At 41.1% G+C, this 9265-nt stretch overlaps 1 long non-coding RNA gene across 1 annotated transcript; it reads left to right on the top strand.

Moving 5' to 3' along the window:
* The first annotated feature begins 527 nt into the window (after window positions 1–527).
* Window positions 528–2638, top strand: LOC141640133 (uncharacterized). Its single transcript, XR_012542873.1, has 3 exons — window positions 528–661; window positions 760–869; window positions 2553–2638. It is a non-coding gene; the product is annotated as an uncharacterized LOC141640133 (long non-coding RNA).
* The last annotated feature ends 6627 nt before the right edge of the window (window positions 2639–9265 follow it).

Below are 9265 nucleotides of genomic sequence, written 5' to 3'. Positions count from 1 at the left end.
TAAGTTTCGGGGACGAAACTTCTTAAAAGGGGGGATGATTGTAACACCCCGTAAATTTGAAGACCTTTATTATATTTTAAGAGTAATATTTTAATCTATTTTAATTTAATATTAATTCATTTGAAATAAAATTTATTTGATAAAATATAACCTTATTTTATTTTGAAGAAATGTAATCATTTTTGATAGTTTAGAAATGTTTAAAAGTGATTTAAACTATATTTAAACCTTTTCCTTTGTTAAAATAGATTTCGGATAAAAGTCGTAAAATTGGGATTTTCCCATTTCTTACGGTCGTTGGGTAAACGAGTTTGGATATTGGGCATATGAGTACTTAATCTTTTAGTAAAATCGTGTTTAAGAACTTTACTTTTCTCGGAAATCGCGTTCGACGAATATTTCTAATTTAAAAGAAACGAACCAAAACGTAAACAAATGAACCATCTCCCCATGTCTTTAGCTGGCCACCTACCCTCCATTTGTCCCCTCTTCCAATTTTCATTTCCTCCATAACTCAATCTATCTCCTCCTTCTCTCAAACACCAAAAACCCACTAAAAATCCTCCTTACAATCCCTAAATCCACCATAAATCCTTCATTTCTCCACCAAATCTCATAAAAATTATATATTTGGAATCCTCTCTTCAATCCTCATCTCCTAGTAAGCTTTATTTTCATTTCCCCCAATTTTTGCTTAAGACACTTTTTTTTAGGGTTTCGAATTTAAGCTTAATCATTGTGTTTTTGTTGTTCTTATAGGTGAAGAATTTGAAGATGAGTTAGGTGATTCATATGAGGTTGAAGATGAAGAGTAATTTTGGGTTTTAGAAGCTTTCTCAAGTTATTACTTGTCTCTTTGCTAGCTTAAGGTAACTATTCCGAGTTACTCGACGAATTAATGTCACATTAGTAGTTGTATTTGTTGTTTGTTGTTGTTTGTTGTTGTTTGAGACGATCTTGTTGATAAATGAATGAATAGAGTAAGATGAGTATGCTTATGTTTAATTTATGTTACCCATTTGTATATTATTGTTTGGAACAAATTTGGATGAGGAATTATGTGTGTGACAAGTCCGTGTTTTGGCTGGAACGCGTCACTACCAGACCGAGACGGTTTCCAATGTTTGCAAAAATATGGCAGATTGAACGGCGTCGAAAAATTAGTTGGTTTAGCCACTTGAATCACTCAATTCGGAGTCCGTATGAGTAAATGGCGTCGTTTTATCGATAAAATTTATAGAAAAGTTTACCCTTGTGTGAGACGGTTATTTATGCTATTTTATTATGCGAGAATTTTGTGGAATTAGTTATTTTGTAAGTTGGAATATATTTTCTTATGTTGATAGTCTTTCACATGATAGAAATTGGAATAGTGCATGAAAATGATATTGTAATGAATTTTGTGATTTGGGCCAAAGTAGGCCAAGACTCGAAGTGGGCGGATTGACCGAACGAGTTTGGTCAAGCTAGGTTTAAACCGGTCAGCCTCGATTTGACCGATGACCCGTCGCGGGACTCGGGTCGAGGGTTTGTCTTTGACGTGAGATTGGTTGTCATTGGATGTTTTATGTTATGCCTTGATATTTGTAATTATCATTTCACATGTTGGTTGTTGGATGCTTTGGATGCCTTATGCTTGAGTCTTGTTGCCTCTTTGCCATTTTAGCTTGTTCTCATGGATTATGGTTTTGTTGGTTGGTTTGGAATTTGGATTATTATTGATATTGGAGATATTGTTGGATTGTCAGCTGAATATGCTCTTGCGTAGCCTTTCATATGCTAGGATGTGTATGATCATTTTTGTGTGCAAGTTTGGACTCTTTGCCCCTCTTATGGTTAAGTGGGTGTCCTACTTGTCTTGTGTGGTGTTGGTATCTTAGACCATCGTCATAGATAGGCCATTATAGTCTTTGACGAGTGTATGTTCTGACTTAATAGCCTTTGTGTCTTAGCTTGGTGGGTTTATATCCAAGTTAGGGCATGACCTCCTGACGTACTCGTAGAAGTATGTGGTCAGCTTAAGTACTAGCCAACCCTTTGGTGGACTCCTTAGGGGTACTCATGTGTGTGATCATGGGTCTTGGATGCGGTATTTTCCGCATGTCGCTAGGTCTGCGCAGGTTTACGACTAGGGTGTTTACCTTACCTCGTGGTATAGACTCGAGTTACAGAGTGACTATTGACTGTACTAGGAACTTATGCCTGTCTCTAGATATATTGTCCTTTCTTGTTTGATGATTCTATGAATCATAGAAGGTGAGATGCAAGCCGGCTATGGTTGATAGAGTTTGGATTCCTGGATGTTATGTGATTCACATGATAGTGTAGTATGAGTCGGTCTAGTATTCACATGCTAGGACTATGTGTTGTTTTATTGTTGTTCACATGATAAGCACAATTGTCTAGCATCTATATACTAAGGCTATGTGTTATTCATATTCATATTCTTATGTTGACATGTTATATTAATTATGACATTTTGTGGCTGGGAGAACTCGGAGTTACTCCCCACTGACAGTGGCTTTCGTATTTGTATAAAATGCGATTGACAGGTAGGTGATGCATATATGGGGTACATGGACGAGCTAGTGAGCAAAGTAACCTTGGGACCTAGATTGGCTTTATTTTATTATGACCCTTAAACACTTTTTATGTTATATACTTTTTAGGGACATATGTCCCCCTTTATCATATTTGGGTTGTATAACTTTGTTTCGCGACTTTAGCGATGTTTTATTATGAGATTTATTTTAGACCTTGCATGTTTGACACCTTCCCATTTGGATACTTTTATAACAGGTTCAGGTTTTTAAAATTACAGGTTTTTACCCAAATGAACCTCTTACAAACATATCCATGCAGTTTTATTCTAGAATTACGTGTTTATTTTTCCGCAATGAATGAGGGTGTCACATTAGGTTTCCATTTGCTGAAGTATGGGTGAGGGTTTGTGGCTTGCCTTTTGAGTACCTCAACATGCATGTAGCCCAGGTTGCGGGTAAACTTCTCAGCCATCAGTTTCAAGTTGAACCTTTTAATCTTGTGCATGAGAACGATTACCTGAGAATTAGGGTCTGTATTAAGCTAAATGAACCTTTGATGCCGGGTTTCTTTTTGGCAATGCAAATGGGTCATTTACTTTGGGTATAATTCAGGTATGAGAATGTTTTCAAGGATTGTATCAAATGTGGAAAAATTGGACATAAAGGAGCACAATGTAGAGAGAGTTTGGTATCTATTGTGTCAGGTATAGAGAGAATGCTTGATAGGTCTGTGGAAAGGGGATTTGCCATTTTTCAAGCACACAGTAATCACACCTTGTTCAATATGGATCTCAGGGATATGTCGTCTACGACTAAGTTCTTATCTCTTAAAGTTAGGGTTGGGAATAATAGGCATAGGACTGGGCAGAGTAGTAGGAGGGAGTCACCAGAGAGGTATGTTGATTTTGATTTGGGTATTACTGCTGGAGGAAGGGTTACTCCGGGTATGAGGTTTGCAGTCACGGCGCAACCTTTTGCAGGCCCTGTTGTTTTCAGAATTGCAAGAGGAGTGCATGGTTCTGGAGAGGGGGTAGGACAAGAAGGAGGACAGGGGGATGCTGTTATGAGTGAAGCACAAGGGAGAATGGATGAGGTGGCAAGAGCTCCAGCTTCTGACACTGGCATTGCCCCTGCGGTACCTATCTAGGATGCAGATATGCATTATGCTGAGGATCAGAATGTAAGGGTTGTGGTTCCAAGTGCGGGGGGATGGTTGGACGAGGAGAATGAGCATAATGAAATGTATCACAGTGCTGACGAAGACTTTGGGACTCATGGGGAGGGTTTTAGCAGGCAGTCTCATGAAGTGTTAAGGCAGTTACAGGAAAACGACCCATATGTGCTTTATGCTGGTGAAGGTAATATGAGTGGGTGCTGGATAGGGATTTGCGGATTCAGGAAGCTATTAGTAGTAGAGTTGAAAGTGATGAACAGTGGGCACGTTGGGATGATGAACTAAGGGGTTTTAACCAATTTTTTGATCCTCCTGTTAGTGGGATACCTATACGGTATCACTACCCTGATGGGTCTATTCATCAGGTTGTGGAAGGAACTAATTTGAATGATCATCATCAAAATGGAGGAACTGACCAGGGGAGAATGAACCAGAATGAAGTTATTATCATTAGTGACTCTGATTCTTCTATGTCAGAGGCGCCTAGAGATGCTTGGATTGAGGACCCTGCTGCTGCTTCAGAGGCCTATGAGGAATCATCTGAGGAAAATTTTACTGATGTTATCATTGTGATTTCTTCTTCTGAGGGGTCTGGGGCTGAATTGGCTAAGGGTGAAGGGGTTAGGGAGAGTACTACTGCAGCTGCTTTGACTGAGAAAGAACTGGAGAGGTTTGGCGAGCATGGGTTTGAGGCCCCCCCCCCATTTCTTTGAGGTCTGTTGGTATTGAGAAGAAGGAAAAAGAGCTGCAAGCTAGGTCTTCTACTCTGCAACCTCTTGAGAAGGTGTTTAAGGAGGCTGGGGACATGGCTGCTCTTCAGCTGGAAGTGGGTGAGGGAAGCAGGAAAGAAAAGTCTAAGCTGTTTGACATCCCTGCTGTTGGCAACAAATCTAAGCTTATTGCGGAGATATCATCAGGAAACATCTCTGATGGGTTCATGGGGTTGGCAGATGCCTATCATTTATCTGACTTACAACAGACTCATAGGGAGGAAATAAGGATGCCAAGAAAGCGAAAGTGCAGTACTGATGTTGTTGAGTATATTGTGCCTGAGCAGGCAAAAGAGTCGCTGGAAAGTGCTAAGGAGTATTTGAGGCAGCTAGCCAAGAGAAGCTGTGATGGGGATGGTATTTTAGCTGGTAGAGAGTAAGGTATGCGCTATGGTTTTAGGGTGAGTGTACCGGATGTGGTTATGATTGATTCAAGTGACTCTTCTTCTTACTCCGTTAATGGAGTTCCTGCTGCTACTACTGATTCTGGGTTTTTTTACGCTGATGGCTTTGCAGAGGTTGGGCCTTCACAACCTCCTCTGTCACCATGATGGGCCTTGTGTGGAATTGTAGGGGTCTTAATAACACGCTGGCCCCTACAATTCCGAAGATAAGAGCGTTGTTAGATAGTAAGTATTATGATTTCCTTTTTCTAATCGAGACCAAATGTAATGCGAATAAAGTTTTCCCTATGTTTAGATCGTTAGGTTTTGTGAAGTGTTTTGGGGTGGACGCCGTTGGAGCCTCCAGAGGTCTATGGGTGGGGTGGAAAAGGGAAGCAAAGATGATTCTTGTAAGGGCATGTAACAACTTTATTGTGCTTTTGGTCAAGAAATATGATGGTCTCTTTTGGTGTCTTGTGCTTTTTTATGATGCTCCGGAGTTAAATTTACGTTCTTCTGTTTTAAATGAGCTGGATGCATGGATTGAGTCTTGTACGCATCCGTATCTTATCATTGGAGATTTTAATCAGGTGGATTGTTTTTTGGATAAATGGAGTTGTAATCAGAATCCTATCAGGGGAGCAAATGAGTTTGTAAATTGGAAAATCAGGAATGAATTAATTGATATACCGTTCAAGGGGCCGAGATACACATGGTGTAATAATCGTAAGGGTGACCAAAGGATATATGAGAGGCTTGATAAGGCTCTAGGCTCTAACGATTGGCTTATTCATTTCCCAAATACGGGTATTAAACACTATCCCGTACAATTTTTGGATCATGCTCCCATTGAGCTGAATTTACAGCTTACTGGGAGTGGAGGAAAAAGACCATATAAAATGGATGCTTGGGTGTTAGATCATGAGGAATGTTTGAACGGGATACGTGTCGCCTGGAACCAGGGGTGGTTGGATCACCTGCTTTTAAAGTAGTTCGAAAACTTGCTAGGGTAAGAACTGCGGCAAAAAAGTGGGCTTTGGATAAAAAGGGTGAGTGGAGGAAGGTATGGGATGACTTTGATAAGAAATTGGAGGACGGTATGAATTTGGATGTTTCGGGTGGAGGGGAGGAGCTGTATATGCGGGCGAACGAGGAAGTTAAGGCTTTTGCAAGGGCAAATGCGATCTTTTGGAAACAACGTGCTAAGATGAGGTGGATTGTGGATGGTGATACATGTACGAAGTTCTACTTCAACTGGGTCAAGGGGGGGAAAGGGAGAAATTATATACATGGTCTTAAAGGTGATGATGGTGTGTGGATTTATGATCACAATCTTGTAAGTTCTGAATTCCAAAAGAATTTTAAGGCTCTGTACGAGGCTTGTGATGGTAATCAGGTGGGTGTGGAGTGGCGACCGGTGGCATACTTTGATCGGATCCTTTCTCCGGTTAAAAGGTTTCTCTCGAATGATGATGCAGACCATCTACTCAAGCCTTTTACAGCTAAAGAAGTACGGGGCGCAAATTTCCATATGGGAGCTTTTAAATCACCTGGGCCGGATGGTATCCTGGCGTGCTTTTTTCAGAAATGTTGGCCTATGGTGAAAAAGGAGGTAACTAAGGCTGTGCTATCTATTTTGAATTCTGGCAGGGTCTTACCAGAACTGAACAGAACCTTTATCACTCTTATACCTAAAACTGATAGTCCGAAGGGTGTCCCGGATTACAGGCCCATAAGCCTTTGTAATGTTTTCATGCGCATTGTGTCTAAATGTATTACAAATAGAGTGGCAAGGGTTATGGGATCTCTGGTGAGTGAATCACAAAATGCCTTCATTCCTGGTCGGTATATCAGTGATAATATTTTACTTGCCCATGAGACTATTCATCGTATACTGAGCCATAAAAAAGGAAAACATGGTCGGTGTGCTTTTAAGGCGGACATGAGTAAAGCGTATGATAGAATCAAGTGGGATTTTTTGGAGGCAGTTCTCATTCGTTTTGGCTTTCCACCAAAATTAGTACAACTGATTATGAACTGTGTTACCACGGTATCTTATGAGGTCCTTTTTAATGATTCTCCGTTGCCTCGTTTTCAACCGCATTGTGGTTTGCGCCAAGGTGATCCTTTATCCTCGTACCTTTTTATTCTTTGTATGGAGGTACTTGGAGGGAAGATTGAGCGTGCAAAGGAGGTGGGTCTTTTGAAAGGGATCACTCCGTGTCAGCAGAAGGAACCGATCACGCATTTATTTTTTGCGGATGACTCTGTATTTTTCTTCCAAGATAAGGGACAAGCGGCGGCTAGTTTAAAACGGATTTTGGATGATTATTGTGATGCATCAGGACAAAAGTTGAATTTGGATAAATCTGGTATTCTCTTTAGTCCGAGTACGACATTAGCAAAGGCACAAGGGACCATGAGTATTCTTCGAGTACGAACTTCAAAAGGTATTGGAAAATATTTGGGGATACCCGCGAAATTTCAGGAATCTAAGAAGGGGATTTTTGATTCTCTTCTTGATTATGTCACTAAACGCATCTCTTCATGGAATGGAGTATTCTTATCGGCAGCTGGTAGGCTTACCTTAATTTCTTCAGTCCTATCAAATCTCTTTAATTACTTCCTATCGGTTTTCAAAATTCCGGTAAGTGTGTCAGCAAAGCTCAATTCTCTGTTGGCACAATTTTGGTGGGCTGGGTGTAAACTGGGGAAAAAGCTACATTGGTGCAGTAAGAATTTTCTAAGTCTTCCTAAGAGTTCGGGAGGGTTGGGTATTCGAAATGTTGGATGTCTCAATAAGGCGCTGCTCGCTAAACATGGTTGGAGACTTGTCTCGGGGGATGATTCTTACTTTAGTAGGATTTTCCGACGAAATATTTTTGGAACGAATACCTTTGTTGATGGACTTCGACCTAAATATGGTTCGGGCTGTTCATGGGGGGTTAAAAGTATTAGGTATGGTCTGGAGCTGATTCTGGATAACATTGGTTGGAAGCCAGGCTTGGAATCTTGTCTTAACGCGTGGAATGCAAAGTGGGTCAATGCAAATACGCCGGAACCGAAAGATCGTTTGCTTGATTCGGCCTTTCTTTTTCTAGGAAGCCTTCAAGTACGGGAATTATGGAATTGTGACTTGACGTGGAATGCTTCTCTAGTGCGTGCCCTTTTTAAGGAAAAGGATGCGGATTAGATAATGGCATCTACCCTATGTACGTCTAGAAAGTATGATGAAGTCTTTTGGCCTCTCACTAATGATGGAATTTATTCGGTGAAGAGTGGCTACGGCATTGCTTTCATGGAGTTTTTTGAACAACATGGTACTTTAAAAGATAAATCTAGGATCACCATGTCCGGGAGGGGTTTTTGTAAATCACGCCTTTGGAGCTTACCTGGCCCGAATGTATGGAAGGTTTTGATCTGGAAAATTGCCACAAACACCCTGCCTGTAGGTTTTGAGTTTCACAAGCGATCGATTGAAGGGAGTCATACATGCCGGATGTGTCTAGGGGATCAATAATACAGTGAGATAATTGAGCATATCTTTAGGGATTGTGCTTTATCTTCCAGAGTTTGGGCAGGGACGGCCCTTGGGATTCGGGTTGAAGGCACTGCGATGATCCCGCTTGGTGATTGGGTCATAAATTGGATCCGGTATTTGGATACTTTGGAGGGGGGCGAAAGTCAAATTCTTGTCTTCTTGGCATCTTTATGGGGTCTTTGGATCACTCGTAACAATACGGTCTTCAAAGGAGATCAGGTTATGTTGTGCGTACTCCTCCAGTCAATCGCTAACAATGTTGAGGTGTATCTACAATTTAGACTGAAGGAGAAGGAGTACAATGAGAAGGTGCAAGGACGAGTGATACAATCGTTAGGAAATGATGGTATGCAGACTATTAAGGATGGTCACTCAGTTTATATGGTTGGTAGACGGGGTCATTGTAGAGGTATTTGGATAAAGGTTGATGCTGGATGGTTGAAGACCTTGGACGCAGCAATAGGGTGGGTGGTGTATGATGGTGATGGGGTTATGATTGAGAGCGGAAGCAGGAAGATTAAGGTTGAATCAGCTCTGCAAGCAGAGGCCTTAGGTATCTCTAAAGTTATTCAATGGGCCGTTGGTAGGGGCTTCCTCCATCTGGAGGTAGTGTCGGATTGTCTGCCCTTACTATTATTTCGTTCAAACTCTCCGCCAAACCACGGCCGCTGCCGAAAATTATAATCTCCGCTACCGTATATCCGACATCATCGTTTCTCGAAGATCCGACGGTTGTGATTGCATCGCTTGATGATAAATTCTCATTATCGCCGGTGACTTCGTCTATCCTTCATCCGACATTAAAACTAACATTCGACTTGATTCAGTTACTGGAGAACATTAGAATTTGAGAG

The sequence above is a fragment of the Silene latifolia genome, unplaced genomic scaffold, assembly GCF_048544455.1.
Source record: "Silene latifolia isolate original U9 population unplaced genomic scaffold, ASM4854445v1 scaffold_73, whole genome shotgun sequence".
Taxonomy (NCBI): domain Eukaryota; kingdom Viridiplantae; phylum Streptophyta; class Magnoliopsida; order Caryophyllales; family Caryophyllaceae; genus Silene; species Silene latifolia.
Note: the sequence above shows the minus strand (reverse complement) of the source record. Positions and strands in the feature narration are given on the sequence as shown.